This window comes from Anas platyrhynchos, chromosome 2 (assembly GCF_047663525.1).
Source record: "Anas platyrhynchos isolate ZD024472 breed Pekin duck chromosome 2, IASCAAS_PekinDuck_T2T, whole genome shotgun sequence".
In the NCBI taxonomy this organism is placed as follows: Eukaryota; Metazoa; Chordata; class Aves; order Anseriformes; family Anatidae; genus Anas; species Anas platyrhynchos.
In genome coordinates, this window is record NC_092588.1 from 153,245,944 (window position 1) to 153,265,121 (window position 19,178).

At 49.2% G+C, this 19,178-nt stretch overlaps 1 long non-coding RNA gene across 1 annotated transcript; it reads left to right on the forward strand.

Annotated features, from left to right (window-relative positions):
• The first annotated feature begins 1,351 nt into the window (after positions 1 to 1,351).
• On the forward strand, positions 1,352 to 16,238 carry LOC106019228 (uncharacterized). Its single transcript, XR_001193884.5, has 3 exons — positions 1,352 to 1,525; positions 3,011 to 3,191; positions 13,054 to 16,238. It is a non-coding gene; the product is annotated as an uncharacterized lncRNA (long non-coding RNA).
• The last annotated feature ends 2,940 nt before the right edge of the window (positions 16,239 to 19,178 follow it).

Consider the following 19,178-nt stretch of genomic DNA (forward strand, 5'->3'; position numbering starts at 1 on the left):
TCATGCAAACCAATGGTCATTTTTTATTTCTTATTTTTATTTCTTTACTGCAGGACTTGGAGAAAACTGCCCACTTCTTTGATGAATGGCCTGACTCTGGTCCTGCTTGTATGTGTTAGCTGGTGTCAGGGGATGGGCTCTGCCTAACACCAGAGTTGTAGTGGGATTTCTCCTGGGCAGAGAAACGTGTTGGGGTTGTTTATAGCACGACCCATTGTGATGACTCTCAGCCATGACATTTACATCAAAGCAACAGGAAGGCTTTAGCACCTCCTTTTTGAGACTGGTGAGATGCAGACCTCAAGCCTGACAATTCCATCTCCACACAGGGATGCTGATGGGCTCCACTGTGGCTCCACGTTCCCCCATGTCCAGATGCTCAGGTCTGACAAATTTTGTCAGAAATTTGCCTTGTGCAGGGGGATAACCTCACTTAATGCATGCTGTAGACAAATAGGGAGGCAGGCCTTGATTTCCCCGTGTGCCTACATGCAGCGTGGATGCTCTTGGCTTGTGCAGCCACATGGTGAGAGCAGGGAGCTCGGTCATTTGACAGTGAGCCCCATGGAAGTCTTTATTCCTTCCCCCACCCCAAAACCCAGAGCTCTGTATCGTGCAACCACACAAGAATCGCAGAAGAGAAAAGAAGTAAGTTCTCATTCCTTCTGGCTGAAAAAGATAAATTTCCTTAAAAGCCGAGTCCCTGACATTTTAGAGGGTTGGAGCTGAACACAAAGAATGTGTATTGTTTCTAAACAGATGCATGAATAATAAGGGGAAAAAAAAAAAAAAAAGTCTTCTGCTTTTTAAGCCAATCTCATGATTTCCAAACCTGGCTCATGGTTTTTCTCATGCTTCATGGTGACAATGCCAAGCCTCTGTTGTCAGACTGCTAAAAAAGCTCATTCAGTTTCATGAAAAAAAAAAAAGAAAAGCAAAATCAGATCAGTCCCCTTGTATCCAAAGCATGGACGGAGGTTGTGTCTCTTTTTGTGATGTGCCTTAGAGGAAGAAATTGGGGCAGGAGGCTGAGCTCCAACACCCAGGGGTCCTCGTGCTGTCTCGCGTCTGTGGCCATGTGCGCTGCTCTGTTAGCTTCCCCCTCTCCCAGACCATCTCCTCACAACCTCCAGCTTACAAGAAATAGTTCATAATGCAAGGTAATAAATTTCTGAGCATGCAGCTGTGTTGCAAAACATAGGCTGCCATGACGCAGCTGGAGGTCCTGACTCACACAATGCACCCATCATTTTGGGATGGCTCTCACCTGGGGAAGAGCTTTTCCTCTTTCCCCTACACACAGGTGCTGCTGAGCTCCCTGGGAGTTTGCAGAGGATTACAGTATGAGAAATTTAGGATAAATCAGGGGGTTTGCTGCTGTTGCTCTCTCTGTGGGCAGCCTGGTGCTGCTGAGCTGTGGCCAAGGGCTCCAGTGCAGCGCATGCACGCTGCTGCCTTCCCCAGCTCTGCTGGAAGCCATCTCTCAGGCCTGTCAGGCCAGATGTTTAGCAACCAGATTTTCCAGGTAGGAAATTTGTCCCCATCAGGTAGCAGGTGGCATTTTCTTCCTTTTCTGTGCTGTCAAAGGCTCTGGGGAGTGAATATCCTCAGCCTCTCCTCCTTCAGCTCTTTCTGATGGGCAGCTCCATGGGACCAGTGCTGGCAAAGCCTGGTACGTGGAAGGAGAGAAGAGAAAGGAAAGGAGGGGAAGAAAAATAAGTGTCACCAGTGGATTCAGACCAGCAGAACATTTGGATAACTGTAATTTATGGAGACTTTGATTGTTGTAAATACAGCTCAGACAGTGAGGGGGATCTATTTTCTGCTGCAGGCACCGGAGCATCTCCCTTTAATGCCAGCAGGAGCTGTGCATACCTGGAGAGGAGGATACGGGGGCAAACATGCCAGGCAGGCCATGTTGATCACTCACCCCTTCATGCTGGGGAGGGAGCATGGTACAGGGGCTCACATTTTGCAAAGGTTTTTTGGTTGTGGTATCAGCAGGCGATGGTGCACATGCATGATCTGGAGCCCTGCTGAGTGCTACACAGCCCCCTCCCTCTGCCACGGCTGCCTTGCCACAAAGGAGAGGGGATGCATGGGCTTAGTGGGTGGCATGAAGCTGAAAAAAATATACTTTAGCAGGAGACCCAGCAAGCAGGCTCAGGAGCAGAGACCCCCGGGGGATGCTCGATCCTACACACCTATTTTTCCATAGGTATTTGTGTGCACGGGGACTTTCAGTCTTCCCTGGAGATTAGTGACACTTGCCGGTTTCCCAGCATATAATATCGGCTTGACAACTGTGGCCAACTTCTGGTTCCACTTACTTTCCCCATTAGCCGGGAAGGGAAGCGCAGATCTCATTTATGCCTGCGGATCTGAGACAGGATGAAGGCAAACCAGAGACCCCCCTGGTTCCTGGTTGCTCCCAGTGCTCAGACCTGGGGGCTTTAGAGGAAATACCATGTGAAGAACCCCCCCTTGGTGATTTCTGCAGGGTGTATGTGTGCACATGAAGTGTAGGCAATACATTAATTTTTGCATGCATGTGCGTGCTTGCATCAGCCTGCCTACCCCCAGCACATGGCTGTAATTTGGGAAGGGGGTTCCCCGGACAGACCTCTACTCACTTTTCATTTTTATTTTCTGCTGACACCTCCACCTGAGTTGCAAAGGGTCTGGTTTGTGAGAGGGGGCAGAGCCAGATTTTCCAAAGGTTTCCAAAGACTTTCCATTTTTGATCAGGAAATCTCTGTGCCTGTGGATGCAGCCCTGTGGCTTGTGCCAGCTGTGGCTGTGGTCACGGCTCTCTTTAAACCTTTTTTTCATGAGCCTTGAGACCACATGTGGGTTCCCAGGGAGCTGTGGCTGCAGCCAAGCGCGGCATTTTGGCAGGACAATGACAGAGGCACAGCTGGGGTGACAGCAGGGGGGAGCAGGCCAGCCCCTGGCTCTGACTGTGGGGTCTGATGGCCGTGTTCTTGTGCTGGGCTCTTTTTGGGGAAAGGATGGGTGCCTGCAGGTGGCCTGGGCCAGATGTGACAGCGGTGCAGGGGTAGGACAACCAGAGGAGACCCATGGCACAACATAATGACCAGAAGAAATGGGGTCTGAAGCCCTCTTCCCATCAGGCAGGGATGTTGGGACCCAAGAAGAGCTGAAGCCTTCTTGCACGCTGTTTCCTCCAGGTAAAAACACACAAAACGAGACAAAAAAACCTGGCCAAACCCTCACCAGGTGCCAGCAGCATCCTGGTGTCAGCTGGGCCCTGTCCTTGCAGGTTCCCCAGCCACCCTGCTCTCTCCTTCCTCCCCGTCCTCCCCAGCCCCCTTCTTCACCGGGTTAATTTTATTTTCCCCTCCAGGGGTTTGTGAGCGCTCGCTGAAACGCGCGGGCCAGCTGCCTGCCGGTGGCAGCAGGAAAACAGGCAGACAAAGCAGATGGGCCCAGCAGGGGTGGAGGAGCGCTGTCTTCAGCGGGCCATAGGCATCACTAAAGAGTAAACAGCTCTCCGAAGGGAGCCGGGAGCTAACCCCAAACCCGTCCCCTCCGAAGTGCTCAATCACAGCACATTAACGAGAGCGCCTGGGCTGCTGGGGGAGAGTAAACAATGAGAGGCTGTGCTGGCGGGAGAGTGGGAAAAGCGCAGCCCCCCTCCAGCTAATATTTGTTGTAAAAAGGGTGTAAAAAGTGGCTTGTGGCTCAGCGTGCTGTCAGCGAGCCGCGGTCTTTGTCACCGCTCGTCTCCTTTCGGGAAAGCCGCCCTTTTTCCCTTCCTGGGCACCCGTGCATGATGCTGGGTGTCCAAGGGGTTTTGTCGAGGCTGGGAGGATGAAACAAAGGCTGGAGGTGCCTCCCATGGGTGGCTGCAGCTCGAAGGCTCCCAAAACCCGGACAGGGCTTGCATCTAGTACTGGGGGCTTGCATCTCCCCCAGCTCCATGGCCACACTGCCACCCGAGTGAGCTGCTCCCGTTGGGGACCTGGGCAGTGTGTTCGGGGGCCCAGGGCTGTTGTTCGGGACCAGGAGGGGGTGATTCTTCTCTTGCCCGTGCCAGCGGGGTGTCCTTGGTTTGGTTTGAGCAGCTCCTGATTTATGCCTAGGAACAGAAGCCCCCTCGCCGGGCGCTGCTCTTTCATCTGCGAGGCTGCAGCGAGGTTTGTTTGCAGAGCTCTTGGCACGGCCCCGGATTCCTTCTCCCCTTCCCCCCCTTTCCTCGGGATCAGCTGCAGTTTTCCCTCTCCGTTGGCTCCCCCTGCAAAACCGATTGACCTTGCTGGGCCGTGCCTGACACATGAACCATGCAAAAGCCTTTCTTCTCTCCGAGCCCCGTGCTTGCTGGGGAACGTGGCCACCCCGAGCAGTGCAAATGGGAGGCCCCCAGCAACCGTGTGCTGCATTTCTGGGGGCTGCTTCGCCTGTAAGGCTGGGCATCCTTGACACTGGCTGAGTGTGAGTGTTGTGGCCCAGTTTCCCCGCTACTTTTTGCAAATAATGATGCCATCACTAAAAATGATGGAAAAAAAAAAAAAAAAAAAGGATTTCAAGCCTGAGTTTGCAAATCTCGGTCCCAGTGCTCCCTGCTCCCAGTGGGGTGTATCCGCACAGAAATTGTGGACAATTTGTTCTCCTAGGGAGCAAACACTCGGCAGAGATCTTGTAGGAAAAGCGAGCCAGGGGATGTGCAAGGAGCTGGTCTCACCTATGATGGCTTTGTGTTGTAGTCAAAAGCAAGAGCTGCGGATGCTTGTCCTGTTGGGCTGCTCAAGACCTAGCGAGAGCTGTGAATTTGCCATAAATACAGTCTGACTGGTGTTTCTTTCTGCCTCTTGAGGGTCAAGAAGCACAGGGAAGAGACAAGTGGTCTGTTGCCTGGCTGAGGTCACCTTTGCAGCTGTTTCCATGGGCTCCTACCAATCCAGTGACGGCAAAGCACTCCTTTACCTGTCCTGAGCACACGTTTGACCTTGGCCCCGTAGCCACATTTTGGAGCAGGTTCAGCTTTGTTCTGTTACTCATCCGCACTGCAGGAGAGAGGTTTGGGAGCAGCTTTCCTTGGCACCAGGTGGAAACAGAGCTGATTTTCAGGCCTGCCAGCAACTGCTAAGGCTAACCTTTTCCTGCCTGCCTTGTGTTTTAGGAGCTGTGGTTTGGGGCAGGTGAACGCAGGCAGGTGTTTTCTTATTCTTGTTTAAAGCAGCGTGTTTCTTGTGCTAACTGGAGTAACTGTGTCAGACACCTTGGTGAAACCTGAGCATTATTCAACTCAGTCATCACATAGCAGAGGAAATACCAACAGTAACCTGTAGCACAAGCAAGGTTGGAGCTCAGAAAAAGTGCCCAGGTGACTGGGTATGGGAGCAGAAAAGGCTGTTCCAGCTCAGGGAGCAAGACAAAGAGGTCCCATTTCCACAAAAAGGCAATAAATTGGCCAGAATAACTATTTGGTAACTGTGCAGGCTGAGCGTCCTCAGACTTGAAACATAAAGCACAAGGGTCCCGTGGGGAACCCAACCCTGTCTGGTGGGTATCTGGCAAGGGGAGCTCTCCTTGGCTGGGACGTGCCCCAAATGACCCATTCCCACGCTTGTGGATGGCAACAGAAGGCTTTCATGGGACTCGTGGAGGGCACTGATGTAACTTAACAATGGGATCCCCCCCTTTTTCTGGAAAAGACGTCTTCAAATTGAATAAAATATAAAAGCATTTTCTTCACTTAGCCCTCCTACGATCGAATTCCTCTGGTGCTGCTGGTGGGCTCCTATTTTCCCTGGGCAATACATCAATTTGATTTGCTCCCTCAAAGGATTAGTTGCTGAAAGACAACACCGCTTTTTTCCCCCCAACTTTTCGGCTGCCTGCGGGTGCTAGGGGAATACCAGTGAAAGGAGCTGTGCTCTGCTTCTTTTTTGCTCATTTTATTTCTCATGCTTGCTTCCTCTCTGATCTTTCCTTTCTTTTTTCCTCTCCCCAAATGTCCTCCTCCCCACCATCAGCTGTGCCTGCAGCAGCTGAGCATGTCCCAGGGTCTGTCCTGGGCACTTGTCCGTCCCTGTCCCTCCCCTGCCTGGCTGATTCCTGCATCTTTTTATCAGTGTTGAATAAAATTACCAATAGTCCGGGCGCGTAGACCCTGCTGCAGGGCAGTTTTGCAGAGCTGTACACTTGGTGTAAGTGTAGAATAATTTGACATCTACAGCCGGCAGTGGCAGAGCCCTGACTCTGTTTCTATGGGACTGCTGGGGAAGGGCAGCTTTCCTCAAAGCCTGATAAATATTCAGCAGCCCTCCATCTCCCCCAGACACAGCTACAATTCGCTCTGGTGGCTGAACACGAAGGTGGTGGGCTCCAAACGTGCCCTGATGCTTTTGGTGCACAGTGACCATGCTGAAGGTCACTTCTTCACTGCTGGACCCTGGCCTGGGGGGTCACACTGGTGCTGATCCCAGGGGAGGTGAAGAGCTTGTAGAAGTGATTCGTGAGCAGGACTGCTCTGCTTTCATGGGTGATGCTCTGTGTAGGGCTTCAAATGGGGCAGTCCTGGGCAGGGAGATCCACCTGGGGCAATGGGGTTCCTTGGAGGAGCTTACAGGGGCTTCATTTTTGGCCTTTCCATAGTCATTTAGGAATGGCTGTCCCTGTCGCTGTGCCTCTGAATTTCATGAGATTGCATGTTTTAGGGGTCTTGAATATTGTAAATGCTCTGTTTCCTAAAGCGAGTGAAAATGCTGCCTTTCCCCTGCCCTTTGGAGGGTCTCCCAGGAGGCACCCACCACAGCTCCTGAATTTGGGAAGGAATCTGCCTGCTTCCCTGGGGTATTTTGGTCTGAAACTCTGCAAGGCAGCTCCGGGTTGGAAAACACAAGGAAAACACTTCTGTGCTCCTGGCTGCCCAGAAGTGATCCATCAGCCTGATATGGGCCTGATGTCACGTTACGGATCTTCCAGGCAGCTTGTAGGGATGCTGTGAAGTTTCCTCAGTTAGAGACCTTGGAGTCCTCCGGTGTCCCTGGAAGAGGGCCTCTGTCAGCAGCACATCCCGCACCTCAGTGCTGTTCTCCAGAGCTGTTTGCCAGCAAATTGCCAGGATTTGAAATTCAGGTGGGTCGCAGGATGAAAAAAAATATCCTTCCCCACATTGCTCTGACCTCTGAGGTAGTTTATTTGTTAAAGGCATTACCGCTCCCCTTGGGAATGGTGTCTTCCTCTGTTTTATGCTCTGAGGATGTGGCTCTTTTCATGTTTATCTTTGATTCGAGCATTGTAAAGAGCAATCCCTCGCACTTATGCACTTCATTGTATTCTGGCCACGAGAGATTCTCCCCCACTGTTTGTAGCTCTTTTTTCAGTGCAGCTAGTAAAATATTTGAACAGAAAAAAAAAAAAAAAAAAAAAAAAGAAAGAAAAGAAAAGAAAAAAAAAGGAAAAAAAAAAAAAGAGACACTAAACAGCCTCCAGCATTTAGAGGATAAAATGAGATGTAAGGCGAGGATGGCTGCAGTTAATGTATGGGGCTGGGAGGCCTCAGATGGACCACGGCCTCTCTTAGCTTCTCTTCTGTGACTTTGTCTAAGTCATTTGACCTCCTCCTGCTACAGCTCTGGGGTCTTTAACATACACCATATTTTCTGCCTGGAAAACCAATGCAAACGCAAAGCCACAGCCGAAGTTACGTGGTCTGGGGTGGGGGGAGCTGATGCTAAGCTCATGGCAGATGAAGTTTGGGTGGAAGAGCTCAGGGAATGCTGTGCTGAGCTGGTGGGGTGTGAGGGGCTATGTGCAAGCAGACTCAGCCCCCAGGGCTGAAAGAGGCAGGATTTTCCCTGACTCCAGCATTTTTCCCAAGCAAAGCCTTGGGAAGCAGTCAGGCTACAGGCAGCAAGAAGGTTTGGAGCACAAGCAGGACACGTTTACTGGAGCTGGTTGCAATGTGGTTGCATGTCAGCAGAGAAGCTGATTTGCACGGGGTGGTTGCAAGCCAGCGGTTCATCCACTGAAGAGTAAATTAAATTTCAATGGGCTACAGCAGGCAAGCTGGTGTCAAAGGATCCTAAGGCTGATTTCTTCCTTTGGAAGCCTGCTGAGAATTCAAAACCGAGCCAAGTTGGCATGAAGGGGCATGATGGGGTTAAAAGCATAGAAAATTAGGAACTGACTGCAGTGGTGGGAAAGGGTTGGTTGAGGAGAGACCTCCAGCGGGCAAGAGTCTGTTGCAGTCCAGATAATTCCCAAATAAGCTCTCATGATGCAGAGGGTTTTCTTCTGGGGCATAAATGGCACATTTGAGGACAGAGCACAAAGTGAATATTTGACATAAATAAGCCGATGTTCCTATGTGGGAGAGGGGCAGAGGGAGCCTGTGAATTAATGATCAGCTTTTAATTTGTCCTTTCATTGGAATCAATGAAAATGTCAGAATGATTGAGGTTTATGCGCTCATGGGAAAGATGTGAGCCCAAGAGAAAGAGATCAGGGCTATTTTTTAATATATTTTTTTTTCACTGAAGGAGATGCTTCCCTTCATCTCTAATAACAGAAAAGGGACGGGAGAAAGAGAAAAAGCAGCCTGAGATGTACCACTTTTTAGAGCTGGTCGGGGGATGGTGATCCCTGAGAGTGGCTGCAGTCACCTGGAGTCAAACTATCTGTCCTGAGCTGCCAGATTTGCTGTGGTCACCCACAGCAAATTCTCAGGAAAAAATTTCCATTCTCAGAAGCCTATGCAGTGCTCAGGTCTCAGCAGAGTCCTCAAACCTACTGTCTTCAAGATATTGGCTTCTGGCTGCACTTGGGCATGGGATTCAACCAAAGTGGTGATGGCAGATGCGGTGTTCCTGGCTGCAGTGTGTCCTGTTTGCTCAGCCTGGTGCCAGATTTGCCCTGGGAGGTGCTGGGTGCATTTCGGGATGGTGGGAGAACAAGGACAGATTCATCTTGCTGAAGACCCTGGTTTGAAAAGGGTGAATCCTACTGATGGATGTGAAAAGCTGGTATTAGTGTGCCAATTGCAACAACTCCAACCAGCAAGTCAAGTGTTCAGGTCAAGAGTTTAGGATGGACTAGGAGTGGAAGTGTTGGCCTGAGGCTGAGGACCCCTTTCCATGTCCCCTCTGTCTTGGCGGAGGCTTCGGGCAGCCCCATGGCAGTGGGAATGTGTTTGCGAAGTGCCAGGCAGGCCATGGCCTAGTTAAATATTCATGGTGACAAAATGCCACAAGCTCAGGGGAGCTTTCAGCAAGCAGTTCACCCTGGATCACAGACACCTGCTTGCTCCAGCAGGGCTCCCAAGGTGAATTTCCATCCTTTCTCCACACCCACCTTGGCCAGCCCCTTGCTCAGCACCAAGAACAGGGCAAGGATGAGCTGGGCATCATATCTCAGAGCATCAGTGCATCAATCCCCATTTTTTAAATCATTATTATTATTTTGATAGAGCAGCCCATGCCCTCCTTAGTGGACCCAGAAGCTAAGGTCTTCTCCAGGTGGGTCAGCTGCCAGACCTCTAGCTCCTCTCTTGCTCCTGCGTGTTGGCTTGGGCTGGGTTTTTGTTGCAGAAATGTTGTCATTCCCGGCACTTCCAGACGTGAGCAACACCACTGTGCTGCTGCCAGCAAACACAGCCCTCGACAGGAGCTTTTGTGATAATATCAGCTCTGTCTTTTCCAGCCTTCTCAGGAACTGACCTCACCGTTGCCTGATTTAGAGCTGGTGATGCTGAGCACGGGGAATGTGTGTGCTCAGCACCCGTGGTTACAAAGCTAGCTGGCTGCTCAGCCCTCCGGCAGGAGACCTTTGGGCACCCTGCCCCAAACAAACACCACATCTTGGGGACCTCTGAGCTTCCCTGGTGGCCTCAGCAGGGACAGGATTTAGCCAAGATGAAGGCCAGCTCTTACACCTACCTGGAAATAGATTGGAAGGAATGAGAGATGGGGTCCTGGCTTCCAGCTACATTTCTTGTCTCTTTTGAGATGAAAATGCTTCTCTTGTGGAAGGCAGAAAACTGGATTTTCAATTGATCCACAATCCTGCCTCATGCCCATTCTATCACCCCATTGCTCCTTTCTGCTTCAAGGAAGACACTAAAAATGCTACTGTTATGGAAGAATTTACTCAGAGAGAAACTTGCCTACAAAATCCTTGTTTTGTCTTCTTTGTCTTTCCCCATCCCTCCCACCAAGGGTTTTTACATCCCTGCTGAACTGATGGGGCTTTTTTAACTCCTTGTTTTATTACTCTTGCTGTTCTTGCTATCAAAATGTCCAACCCTGCCTTAAACTTGTGGCTTGTAGAGATGTGCAGTGAACTGAGCTCATTCAGGGGTGTGCACTCACCTGAGCAGCAAACTGCATGGATGAATTGTGCTTTATGTCAAATCCCAGGCCCCAGAAATCTTCCAGTGAAGTGATTTTTAGTGTCTTTAGTTTCCCAGCTGATTATTTAGCCATCTTCTCCAGCAAGTTGTCTCAGTGAAATGAGAACTCGCCCACATTCAGGATAAACTCACGGTTCTTTTTTTTTTTTTTTTTTAGGTTTGGAAAATGTCGGGCTGTCTCTGGTGGTGGATGTGTGTGTGTTTTATTTTCTCTGTGTGGCATCCCTGCATATGGCTCGGATTGCTTCAGAAGCTGTAATAGCAAAACAAGCTTTTCTTTATTCAAAAATGGAAATGGAATGATCAAACTGCTCAGACAAGAGCTATGTGTAATGCTTTATTTATTTTTTTTTCCAGTAATTTTGTAGTTATCAATAACAGTAACTATCATTACCGTGACTCTTCATGCTCTTGCTTTCTTCATCGCTCCTGAGTCGTTCTGTATTTGCAAAACATTATGAGAGCCCATTCCTGTTTGTTTTCTGCCCAATGAGGATGTTGTAAATTCTGCTGCAATCTGCCTGGAGGCTACGGTAAGCCAAAGAAAGACGGTTTGTGCAGTGCAGGAATCCACACCCTGCATAGGGGTGGTGCTGGGGATGCTGCAGCAGCGAGGCACCAAGTTGGCCCTTACCCTTCCTCCGTGGAGACGTGTTGCTGGGGAGCATCCCTATGTCCTTGGGGTGGACATCTCTGGTCTGAGGGATGCTCTGAATTTTGGGCTAAGGGTGCTGGGCCTTGCAAATACAGCATAGTGCAATTGGCCAGGTGGAGCAGGGGGAACCTGAGACCCAAGGGTTGGTAGTAGAGAGCAGCTTCAGTGGAAATCCTACAGGAAAGAAGGCTGTGGGTAGAGAAGGGGACCTGCATAAACCCATGTCCCTTTGTGAATTCAGGGTGGAAAGAATTTTAGGCGACTGATTTTTGTTGCCACTACACAGCTATGTGAGTTGAGAAAGAATAAAAAAAAAAAAGAGAGAAATCTGAAGTTTTCAGATTCTGTATTCTTGGATGGGGCTTTGCTGAGCTTTCTATGTATTTTTCCCCCCTGAATTTGGCACAGTTAGCGCAACAGAAGCTAAGATGATACATATGTTTTATAACAGTAATGCACATAGTGAGTTTAAAAGCAGTTTATCAATGTCTCTCCTTTCTCTCTTCTCTCTTTCTCTGTATTTTCTGTTGTTCTTCATATAAGCTCTGCAGCTTAAGCTGAGGAGCTGGATGTCATTTTGCTGAGGGAACAGCAATGACACGCTGTTTGGACAGGGCTGACATCCTTGCATTTCTGGTGTCCAGGAGAAAATGACAGCCAGATAGCGTTGTTTCTGCACATCACTTCTCAAACCCTGGCTGTGAGCATAAGAGCATTCATTTAGAAGAAAATTCACTTTCAGAGGGGAATTACCACTGCTCAGTCTAATTAGGAGGCGCAGAATGCCTAGCACAGTGCATGGCACATTTGGATGTAATGGAGACCCTGAGAAGAGCAATAGCTTCATCTCCCCTAAAGGTGTTGGCCACTGTCGACTGGATGCATCATAGGGCACAAGAGCTATGAGCATTCAAATATTTAGCATCCAATACCTAAAAGGTTCACAGTACCCTCTATTTCTATACTGGACAAGGTCCATGCAGCCCACAGTTTTATGTATCAAAGGAAAGTCCAGCACTGCAGAGGTGGGAAGGCTGTTCCATGTACAGGTCTTTCTTGAAGACACCTTAAAAGCAAATATTGTCCCAGTGAACACAACAACTGTCCGTGAGGCATAAAGCTGATTGTGGACCACCCTGGCATGGCATATCAGCAAGCTCTGGGATGGGATTTAGAAGGATACAGCACTGGTATGGTTTGTTGGCTGTTGCTTGCTTGCTGTTGTACTGACTTCCATGAAACTAAGCCGAATTGCATCTACCAAAACGAAATCCATCTAATTTTTTTCCCCTCGCCTCTTATGTTCGGGCTTGATGTATTACGTCTGGAAGCAAACAGTTAGAATAAGATGCATTTGCTGGATTGTGTCTTTTCATTATCCAGACAGAAGGAAAAGGCAGTTGACAAAGTTTCAGCAGACGGTGCATAGTTGTTGTTTATGTTAAACAAAACGAGAATGTGCAGCATTCGGGTGTATAAACAGCATGACAGCAATAAGCATAAAACATAAGATTGGAAGCAGATTTTACTTTCAGGCCTTGGGGAGCAGATGGATCTGAGATCATTGTGCATTTGTGTACAACTCCAGGACCTATAGAAACTCATTTATTCCCCATGTCGATGTGTTTTACGGGAGTCAAACGCGGCACGGCTGCAAATGGATGCAGCTCCATTGAACATAATGGGCTGGACCCAAGCACCTAGATCTGTCTCTTAAACCGCCCCAGCTACACTAAAGGGAAGGAGAGCTGCTTTAGCCTTGCTGCCAGAGATCGTCTTGTCATCTTAATGTTCAGGTGGCATAAAGATGAGGCAGCCCCTATTTGCATCTGCCCTGTGCTCAGGCTGGAGGGAGGAGGATGGGAGAGGAGTTACAGCCAGTGCAGGAAACGAGTGTGCAAGCTGGTTTCCTCCCCATATATAAGATATATGATGTGTATATATGTATAAATAAATATATATATTGATATATAAAGGCTTAATTTTTTCTCTTGATTGGTCTTTCCTTACCTCATTGCAGACCTTGCACGAAGCTGAGCCCAGCTGGATGTGGAGACGAGGCTCAGATGATGGAGCTGCAACTGTGTGTACCTGCATGCCCCAGGCCTGATGTTGTAGGACGGAGGAGAAGCCAGGCCCGCTCTCCATACAATGGTAGACACAAAGCCATCGCCTCTCGGTTTCGGTGGGCCAACTGGATCAGTTGAAAGGCTGCCCTGATTCGGTACTTGCAGAGGCAGGACCACACCGGCTGCCCATTGTGTACGGCCCTGATTCCCCGGCAGATCTGCGTCATTGAAGTCAAGGACATAATGAGGGATTTCAGTCCCAAGCAGAGACTATCCAAGCAGGTGGGAAAGTGACGGGCCAGCGTCCAGCCTTCAGAGCACAGACCAAAGGGAAGCTGTTTTAAATAGCAACAATGGCCCTAATCCCCCGGCAGGATGGAGAGATGCAGATTGGTGAAGGGAAGAAAGGGCAGAAAATAGCAAGCACAGAAAGTGTGTATATGTGAGAATCCCTTTCAGGATGCATTAATGGGATGCAGTGAATAGGAAGAAGAGACCCCAGAGCGTGTTTTAAACAGATTCCTGATATAATATGAACCACGGTAAATGAAGTGCTGCACAAAAGAAATAATAAAAATATATCACTGTAGTCAGTCTCGCTGGCTGTGTCAGTGTTTAACCACATCAGAGCTCATCATTAACTAAGAGGCAGAATAACACGAGCAAACAAGAGGGCAGCTGGGAGGAAGAACATAAGGACCAAGATGTGGCCCCAGTGAGGTTTCTCTCACGGCAGCTCCAAGAAATAAGGGGCCAGGTCTGAGAGAAAGCCCACCTGCCGGGCACGGCTTGGCAGAGACACCTCCGGCGATGGTGTGGGGATGCGCTCACCTCCTCCGTCGCCAGCTCTCCTGCAACAATCCGTCTGCAGCAGCCGCTCGCCTCCGAGTGAGGAGTTTTAATAAACGATCGTCATGTGCAAGCCATGCATGTATGTGAGAGAGGATGGGGACGTGTATTTTTAAACGCGAAAACTCCCACCAGCCGCAGGCTGAACACGGGCTGCATGATCTTCAAGGGAAGGAGGAGAAAAGCGTGCTGGTTTTCTGCAGAATCGGATCATTTGCTGCAAATTGGGTGGTTGATCCAAGAAGAGTTACGGAAAATGTGGTTCGCAGCGGGGAGTAAGTTCAGGGTGGTGTGAATTTTAGGATGGGCCCATCCCAGGAGAGGTGCTTGGTGAGAGATCAAACCAGCGTCTCAGCATCTATAACCAATCATCAATATACACCCACACAAAGATCTTTTTCTTCTTCTTTTATTTATTTATTTACGTATTTACCGTAGAAGAAAGCACATTTGTGCCTTATGATGAAGACCACGGTCTGCTTGCACAGAAGTCAGTGGGGTACGTGACAACAACCACAAGCTGGCCCCAAGGTCTGGGCTTTTGCTGCCCACCAGCCTCCTTTGGCTCAACAATATTGATGTGAGGGCAGCTTGAACTGAATTTGGTGCTTTCTGTCTCTGGCTCTTCGAAGAAGTTGGGAAAGCAGGAGGGGAGATGAAGAAAAGCATCCTACAGACCCCCCAAACCTCTCCAGTGACCTCTCAGGGTGGAAGATGGTGACCGAGGGAGGAAGGTTATGGGAAAGAGCAGGGAGATCATAAAGGACACAAGTAAAGACTTTATGAAAACACTCTGTAAATTTAACCTAAATACCCCTGGCCTCTCTTGGCCTCTGGGGCCTTATTATTGCAGCGGGGGTGTGCTTGTGCATGACAAGGGATTTTAAAAATGAGCAATGGAAAAAGCCTCGGCCTGACCCACCGTTCCCCAGTGCCCCTGTATGAGTTCCTCACCATCCCCTACAGATCTGCACATCTCTCCCAAATACCTGCACCCCTGGGCCAGCGGCAGAGCCCCAGACTGGTGAGCAGGGCTCAAACTCAGCTCCAGGAAGCAGCCGGGCTACATCTGAATGTGTGCTGGAGCGGCGTTTCACCCCAGAGCCCACTCCCCAAAGCCAGCCAAAGGAAAAGGGAAGGACAAAATTTGGTCCTGCCTCATTTCAGCCGAGGAGGCACTTCACGGCAAGCACAAACACAGGAGTCGCTTTGACTCCTGCACGGATAAACTCTGGAATCCAAAGGATGTTTGAGGACAAATTTTCAGAGGTTGGCACGTACGTACTGACTGTAAAATTACTTCACAGAGCCTGGCTGTGCATGCTAAAACCACATTTGCCTGCGCAAACAAGGTGCTTATGCATGCAGTTAGACGTTTTGCAGGCACAAAGGCACAGGCAAGTTCAGCCCTGGCTTTCTCCATCTTTCTGACTGTACTTAGCGGTACTTTTCCCCAGCCAGGAACGCTTCGCAGGGACCAGTGTTTGCAAGGAAGAGCTCACGCCGTGGCCCCAGATGGAAAGGCTTTAAGCTCAAAGCTTAGCTTCAGACAGACCGTTTTAATTGGGATGGTTCCCAAAGCAATGAATAATCAGCCCTGAGTTTTAAATTACCTCAGAGGAACGTCTCCTCGGCACGCAGTGGGAAGGTGCCTGCCGCACGAGTTCTCACTCCCCTTTTGATGCTGAAGATTTGGCTCCCAATGCCAGCAGGTAAAAGCTCAGGGTGGCTGTAGAAAATGCTCAAAACCACCCTGATTTCTGCCCCAGGCTGTGAAATGATGCTCGGACCTGTGGGCAGCTTCAAGCCGTGCTAATGCTTCCGACTTTTCTGACTTTGGTCTGTACCACCAGTTGTTGGCTTGAGTTCAACACCTCCACGGTGCTTTGGGAGCACTGAGCTTGGGCTGCCTTCATCCAGACTTCGTGGATGTGGCTCGGGGTCCTTGCTCTTCCCCAGAGAGAGCCCTCCAGGGCTGGGCTTGGCTGCTGGAGAGCGGGGCTGAGGAGTGGGCTGGTGCTGGGTGGACCTGGACTGGAGGGTGGTCTCAGAAGTGGTGGAGAAGGGCCAGGTGGGCCACCAGGGGATGACGAGCGTTATATCAGCACTGGGCACTGCAGAATATCCTCCTGGCTCCAGCAGGTGAGAACAGGCTGTGTTTTCGGCGTACGGGGAATCGTGCTGCAAAAGCAGCTGGTCCTATACCTCAGTGTTTAGAGGCAGAGGGAAACCGTGCTGCTCTTGGGGAGATAATAAAGGCCTAAACATCCACAGGCTTTGAAAATAATTGTCTGAGTAAAGTATGCTCCTAATCCTGCCTCTCCCGCGACACTCCTGCCTCCCTGATGATCTTTGTCTCTTGCTCAGCTATCCGAGAAAACTCATGTTAGTTAATAACAGCAGCTTGGGGATAGAGATTACAACCAGGGCAACGTAAATAAGACATTTGTTTTCAACAAATGGGATAGAGTGTCTGATCTGCCACGCTTGCATTTGGCATCCTCGGAAATTTAAGGCCTGATATTTGGTGTCCGGCACATCCATAACAATGTGGATTCATCACAGCCCTAATTATAGCGCTCGGATAGCTCACATGGGGTAGTGTGAGGCTTCGTTATAGGCAATATTTATAAACAGGCCAGCAATCTTCCCAGGGAAAGGGCTCTTAAGGCGAGATGTGTTATGGTCATTGCTCTGCGAGGCATCACGGGGAGCTTGGCTGCACAAACCTGTTCCCTCTCCACACAGGGTCTGGTCCCCCCATCCCACTCCATGCATGCATGCTTGGGTACACAAACCTATTTGCTGCACTTTCTGGCTCCTTTTTGGGGGAAGGGGGATGTCTGAAAATAGCAATTTCCCAGCTTGGTGGAGGGCATGTGACAAGCGTGCCGTTGTGTCTCAATGGGCCACTGCGGCGCTCGGCTGCAATCATGTGGCTTCATCACCTGACTGTATAAATGAGTTTCCCTTGACAAGATTCGATCCCTTCGGGCCCCTTGACTAATTACCTGCTATTGTGAGAGGGCCTTCTCGTTGGGAAAAGCTGCTCTTGTCCCCCAGCAAGAGCAAAATAGAGAAATAAACATAAAAGCCTGGAGATCAGAGGGCGCTCATTTACTCTCCATATTTAGTGCCACATGAAGGGCCGTTAATTATGTTCCTCTTTCATGACAAATGTCTCTTTTGCAAACATTTTTGCTTATTTGTTCTCTTTTTCAAACAAAGGTACCTGCATTTTTGTCTCTGTAATCACCCCTGCTGCATGCAGCAGCTTTGCAAGGAGGAGCTGGCAAAGAACCGTGCTCCCCCCACAGCTGCACTGCTTGGGTGCCCTGCAAAATGTAGGGCAGAGCCCCCTGCCCCTTTTGAATCCCCTGGATCAGAGCTGCAAGCTGCTATGAGCACAGAGGAGCTGCCTGGCACGTATCCTGTGCCTGTCCCTGGGCAGAGGCAGTGGATGGCTGGAGAATGTGGGACAGGTCCAAAAAATGATGCCAAACCTGAGCCCTGGAGGGAGAGGGTTTTGGTGCCTTCCCCTAGCCATGCATGCTCAGGGCATCATTTTGCACTTCCATGGGTGGTGAAGATATACAAAAAGCACTCGAGAAAGTAATTGAGTTTTCCAGGCAGAGCTGGCATCTCTTTTGAAGGAGAAGCCTTCATGCCTGGGATGCAAGGAGAGACCTTTAACTGGTTGTGCCAACCTTGCACTACTCATTCCTGGCTGCTTGAGTCTAGAAACTGAAGGTGGCAGAGCTCTTTGGTCCTGACAAGTGGTGCAAAGGGCACTGAGAGCACTGAGAGTCCAGTGCTTTCAATTTTCCACAGCTGCCTGTAACAGGCCAGGATCAGCCCCTCTCCTTTAAAAAAAAATATATATTTAAAAAACATTTAAAAATATATATATTTTTATATATACACATTTAAAAATATATATATATATTTTTTTTTTTTTTCTGAATATGCAGAAAACAGACCCAAATTGTCCTAAATTAGCCTCCATCCTGACGTGCTGTCTCACACCTCTCTAGCGTCAAACTCTTTTTTTTTTAGGTAGTGCTAGAAATCACAAAGAGAAAAAGAGGGGACCTGTGCCTTTTCTTAGAGCATCACAGGGCCATGGCTCGCAGCTCGGCTGGTGTCAGTCACCCTGTACCAGTCTGCTCCTGCCCTGGGATCAGCAGAAGGTTTTCTTCTGCCCTTCTTAGAGAAAAGAGGCCTCTGTTGTTTCCTAGTATGGAAACTCTATTTATAACCGATAGTCCTATAAGAAAATGATCAGGAGTGATTCAAAGACTCAGGAGCAGGTCATTTTCTATTCTTACATTTTTCACTGCTTTAAGTTCCACCTAGGATAATGAAGCTGCCATAGGTTTAGGCAGCAAAGCTGAAATCCAGCTGAAACGGGGCCTTAATAACGCGCAGTGGGGCATTGATTCAAGGCTTCAGTGCTGCCTCACTCTGTGCAGTGAAAACCCAGGAGAAAGATGCATCTTCAGGGGTTCCCTTTGAAGGCACAATGTGGATCTACACTTCAAAAATGCAGCTTCTTCTCCACTTTTGTTATGATTTGATCTAAGTGGGAATCTTCCAAAGAAATTTCCACTCCGAAAACACCCATCTTTCAAAAGTGAGCTCTTCCCAGAACAGGCACCCATCTGTGCGACTTCAGGAGGGTGAGTTTCTCGAGGTAAGGATGCTAGAAAATTAGAAAGGGATACGTGGATACTGACTCCTGTCAGCTAAGCCATATTATGTGTAAGACACTTGGCTTGGATGTGCAAGGATCACTTTCAAGACCCTGCTCTGGGCTGCGAGGTGTCATGAAGATCTTTTCCAACCTAGATGACTCTATTTCTAGCCCTGATGACTCTATCCTCTATACTTTTTTCAGTAGTTTGATGAAGCAAAGTAAGTCAGACAGCATTCCTTTGGTCTTTCTGCCTTTTAAACAACCCTCTGTCACATTGTTCAATGTAGTTCTTTCCCAAGATGAATTTTTATACCTTCACCAGCCTGATTCCCCAGGGCACAGAGGGGATTTTAGTGTCTGCTCATCGGTGAGGTGCACTTTATCACACTCATACCCTGACCAACCTGCTGCAGCTCTGCTTCCTTATGCACAGCAACCTCGTGTCACCCCACTCTGGAAGAGAATTGTCCTCCACAGATACTAATTCACATCTTAGAAAAATTGGTTTATGGCTGGCCTTGAGCCTTGGTG